Consider the following 5,354-nt stretch of genomic DNA (forward strand, 5'->3'; position numbering starts at 1 on the left):
TGACTGTGGCCCTTTCTGCCCCTTCCCCACCCATGCCTGGAATAGCGCAGATCCTCGTGCTGTGTTTCACTGATGCCCACCCCGCCCCACAGAGTTTCCCCCGAACCCTGAACCCTGTCGGTGCTGAAGCACCGACACAGGACATCATTTAAGACTCACTTCCATGCAGCGAGATGAGGTGTTTACTCGAAAGAAGAGGAAGGGAATCTGTAAGAGAATCTTGCCGAGGCCAGGCCCTCCTCCACCACTGGTCTCCCGGTAACCAGGTAACCAGGATACCTTCCTCCAGCTGCCCAAGGTCATGGAGTTCCACTCAGAAAACCAAAACAAACCCCTAGGTAAGGGATGCAAAGATCAAAATGTCCCCACCGTGCACCAAAGGGAACACTGAGTTACCTGTTCCTCCCGCTCAGGGGCCGCCGGCCACAGGGAGCCGGGAGTGTTAGTGATTTCATCCACGGGACGATCCTTATTTCATGTGATTGTCAAACGAGGCCAAAGCCAGGGGTCTGAGGAGCACTGGTTTTCTGAATCAGTGACCACAGTAAAAGCTGCAGTGACCTTGCGGGGCCGCATAACTGAGCAGAGTTCTGGGTCGCTCACCCGGAGCCGCTCGGCCCTTCAGGCCAGAACTGGAGAAGGTGGACAGTGTCTTACCCAGGTCCCGGTCTTTCTGCAGTGGCCGCTAAACAAGCTTGGGCTGGGAGAGCTCGTGGCCCCTGCACACCTGGGAGGGCGGAGCTTGGGGAGGCAGTTGAGGCTGAGGCGCTGAGTCCTGTGCCCCGCACCGGGCAGTGGCTCCACCTGTGAGCTCCGTACCCATGGTTGTGCCCTCTCCCTGCTCCCCCCCAGGCCCGAGCTACAGTTCACTCCACATGCACTGCCCAAATTAGTCTTCCCCCTTCCCCTTCCCCCCGTGTTGGCCTTGCAGAATACCCCTGGGTTGATTCTGCGAATCTGGGAACATCCAGGAACAGCACAAAGAGAAGCCACTGGGGCCGCAGGCATGCAGCCAGGACCAGGGATCTGCTGCCCTCGTCCAGGCCCCGAACCCCGGGCTACAGGGGCCTCTCGGCCCAGGAGCTTTCTGTACCTGGGACAGGCCGGGAGCACGGTGACACCCACTCCAGCCCCTCCGGCTCCCATTGAGGTGTGCCCTGGCTCAGTGACCGTCCCTTTCCCTGGTTCCCCATGGCCACCCCACATCCACTTCCACCTCCATCTACTCAGGACAATGATACCAGAACAAACTCCCTCTTACCATGCAGCAGTGGCCTCAGATGTTACCCCCAACCTAGGACTTCCCTGGTGGCGCAGTGGTTAAGAATCCGCCTGCCGATGCAGGGGACACGGGTTCAAGCCCTGGTCCAGGAAGATCCCACATGCCGCGGAGCGACGAAGCCCGTGGGCCACAACTACTGAGCCTGCGCTCTAGAGCCCACAACTACTGCGCTCTAGAGCCACAACTACTGAGCCCACGCACTGTAACTACTGAAGCCCGCGTGCCTAGAGCTCGTGCTCCGCAACAAGAGAAGCCACCACAATGAGAAACTCATGCACCGCAACAAAGAGTAGCCCCCGTTTGTGGCAACTAGAGAAAGCCCGCGCGCAGCAACGAGGAACCAATGCAGCCAAAAATAAAAATAAATAAATTTATTTAAAAAAAAAAAAAGAAGTCACCCCCAACCTAGAGAGAGAATAAACCTGGGTGACTGTACCAGGTGCAGGACCGTGGTACGGAAGTCCATGCAGGGCAGGGTGAGCAGGGACTCTGGACCTGCTGCTTGATTTTGCTGTGAACCTATAACTGCTCCAAACAATAAAGGCTATTGTTTTAAAAAGCCAACACACTACTACATATAAAATAGATAACCAGCAAGAACCTACTGTACAGCACAGGGAACTCTACTCAATATTCTGTAATAACCTACAAGGGAAAAGAATCCGAAAGAATATATAGATATAAAGATATAGTTTAAAAAGCCAGCCTCTGGCTTGGCCAACCCCATTCCCTCCGTGAGCTCACTAGGGGATTAGGAGTCTCAAGGACACCTGGGATGATGGAATTAGAATATCCCTGAACTAATTTGTCCCACATTCTTTGTTTCCTTTTGAATTTTAAAACATTTCTCCTTCTCACCTTCTACTTCTCTTAAAGCATTATGTATGGTGTTTATTGACTCTTGTGTTTCTTCTAATTTAGTCTTCACTTAGGAAATGATTTTTTCTTCTTTTTTTTTTTGGCACGCAGGATCTTAATTCCCGACCAGGGATCAAACCACTGACCCCTGCAGTGGAAGCGTGGAATCTGAACCACTGGGCCGCCAGGGACATCCCTTTTCTTTTCTTTTTCTGTTTAATTTTTTTTGGTTTATTTATTTGTTTATTTATTTATGGCTGCATTGGGTCTTCGTTGCTGCACGTGGGCTTTCTCTAGTTGCGGCGAGCAGGGGCTACTCTTCGGTGCAGTGAACAGGCTTCTCATTGTGGTGGCTTCTCTTGTTGCGGAGCATGGGCTCTAGTCACGCGGGCTTCAGTAGTTGTGGCTCACGGGCTCTAGAGCGCAGGCTCAGTAGTTGTGGCGCATGGGCTTAGTTGCTCCGTGGCATGTGGGATCTTCCCGGACCAGGGATCGAACCGGTGTCCCCTGCATTGGCAGGTGGATTCTTAACCACTGCGCCACCAGGGAAGCCCCCTTTTCTTTTATTTTTAATTCTTTTCTGGAGTCTGTCATTTCTGAGTTTTAAAAATCGACTTATAATGGTGTTTTTCTCATATTTTGTATCATTGTCCTAAATATTTTTAGCTTATTTTGAAACAGCATGTTTCAGTTTTTATCTTTTTTCAGCGCCTCCTTCTAAGTCTCCTCATTCTCTGTAGGAATGTCATTCTGCTGCTTATTCTCATTTTTCCTGTAGTAACTTTGTATGGGGTTTGACCTTGATAGTTTTCTGTTGCTTTTTTTTTTTTTTTAATGAATTTATTTATTTATTTTTGGCTGCGTTGGGTCTTCATTGTTGCACACGGGCTTTTTCTAGTTGCGGCGAGCGGGGGCTGCTCTTCGTTGTGGTGCGTGGGCTTCTCATGGCGGTGGCTTCTCTTGTTGCGGAGCACGGGCTCTAGGCGCGTGGGCTTCAGTAGTTGTGGCTCGCGGGCTCTAGAGCGCAGGCTCAGTAGTTGTGGCCCACGGGCTTAGCTGCTCCGCGGCATGTGGGATCTTCCCGTGCCAGGGCTCGAACCGTGTCCCCTGCATTGGCAGGCGGACTCTTAACCACTGCGCCACCAGGGAAGCCCTTTCTGTTGCTTTTTATGTGAATGTAATGTTCATGAGCTTTTAGCAGGAGACCTGGTTCAAAGGCTTTTCCTATTTCATAGACACACTTCTTCTGTTGGTCTCATGTGATTTTGACACACATGGCAGCAGCTCCCCTTTCATCCCCACCGTCTCCCTCATTTGTCCCCATACTCCCTGTCCTGCTTAACTCTGATCCCAGCACTGCGGTTTTCCCCCCACGTAGGGCTCTGTCCTGGAAGGAGGCCCAGGTTGGCCATTTTGAGAGCTCACAGGGCCTGGACCATTCCAGCCCCTTCAGATACGACCAGGTTGCCCCGCACTCACCCCACTATCCCAGCAGCCACGCCTCTGCCAGCTTCACCTGCTGACGTCAACCTGGCCTGCTGCCGCGCTGTGCAGGGCGCACCTGTGGGCGTTCGGGGGCCCTACACTCAGCATGTAACTGCCCTCTGCTCTCTCCGCACAGACCCCGCACCCCACGGTCTGGGCCTACAGAGGCTCAACCCCACGCACTGAGGCTCCAGGCTGTGTGGGAACACCTTAGCTCCTTGTTTTGCTATAGATGTTGTCCATGGAATGTTTTTTATTTTAAAGATATATTTCTTCATTCACTTAAAATGGCAATAATAATCCTATTACATGTTAACATAAAAAACATTTTTTAATAAAAAGTAACTATATCTCTGAAAACACAACATTTAGTAACAAAAGTGTCATTGTTTCATGTTCTTGCCAATGTCTTAATGTCTGGATTAACAGAAGACAGTTGACTTCTTGGGACTTCCCTGGCAGTCCAGTGATTAGGACTCTGAGCTTCCACTGCAGGGGGCACAGGTTCGATCCCTGATAGGGGAAGTAAGATCCCGGAAGCCACGTGGTACAGCCAAAAAAGAAAAAACAAACAAAAAACCCCAAATAAACAAAACCCACCCCTTTAACTAAAAGAAAAAAAGAAGACAGTTGGATTCTTACATCTGCTTGTGCATTTAATCTGTTGGGCTGTAGCATGTCACGTGGCCTCTGGGAAACTCCGCCGTATACTCTCGGGAATTTTTCTTTTTCTATCTGGTGTACTACCTGTTTTTAAGCGGGGCTCTTGGAATATCCAAAAACTATGTTACTACTTCAATCTTCCCAGAATCCTTCATAAGCTTTTTAACGGGGGGGAAGGGGGAAGAGATAGCTAAAGCTGTGACATCCTTTCTCACCCCATCCATTTAACACAGCCAGCGTGAAACAGCAGGAGAAGGAAATCAAAGGCATAAGCCTTGGGAAAGGAGAAAGGAAGTTCTCATTATTCAGACACAACATAACGTAGAGTTTACCAAAAGAGTTTACCAATCATCGATTAGAATTAACACTTAAATGTGGCTAGATTGCTGGATACAAGATTAACATACAAATTTCTTTTATATATATAGCAACAAGCAAACAGAAAATAAAAATCTTCGAAAGTTACCATTTATGTACTTAGCTGGAAGGGGAGAGACCATGATCACAAAGGCGGCTTTCCCAGGGTGACGCTCATCCATTGCACTCCGGGTGTGATGACTTCTGCGATTTCCCCAAGTGTGGGAAACGCGACTGCATAGTTTGTGGTAGTGGAAGACTGCGTTCGTGCTTTCCCCTGGAGGAAAAAAAAAGTTACCATTTAGGGGCTTCCCTGGTGGCGCAGTGGTTGAGAGTCCACCTGCCGATAGGGGGGATGCGGGTTCGTGCTCCGGTCCGGGAAGATCCCACATGCCGCGGAGAGGCTGGGCCCGTGAGCCGTGGCCACTGAGCCTGCGCGTCCGGAGCCTGTGCTCTGCGACGGGAGAGGCCACAACAGTGAGAGGCCCGCGTACCGCAAAAAAAAAAAAAAAAAGTTACCATTTATAAGAGCATCAAAAAAGGTCAAATGCCAATGAAGAAATGGAACAAAAGATGTGCAAGACCTCGACACTGAGGACCACAAAGCGTCACTGAGGGGAAATTTAAGGAGGCCTGAGGAGGTGGAGGCACAGATGTGAATAAGTGAGGGAAGACTCAACAGCAGAAAGGTGTCCATTGGTCCCAAACT

General features: G+C 50.1%; 1 non-coding gene across 1 annotated transcript; it reads left to right on the plus strand.

Moving 5' to 3' along the window:
- The first annotated feature begins 4,761 nt into the window (after positions 1-4,761).
- LOC115848419 (U1 spliceosomal RNA) lies at positions 4,762-4,925 on the plus strand. Its single transcript, XR_004037687.1, has one exon. It is a non-coding gene; the product is annotated as a U1 spliceosomal RNA (small nuclear RNA).
- Positions 4,926-5,354: the final 429 nt, after the last annotated feature.

This window comes from Globicephala melas, chromosome 19, assembly GCF_963455315.2.
Source record: "Globicephala melas chromosome 19, mGloMel1.2, whole genome shotgun sequence".
Lineage (NCBI taxonomy): Eukaryota > Metazoa > Chordata > Mammalia > Artiodactyla > Delphinidae > Globicephala > Globicephala melas.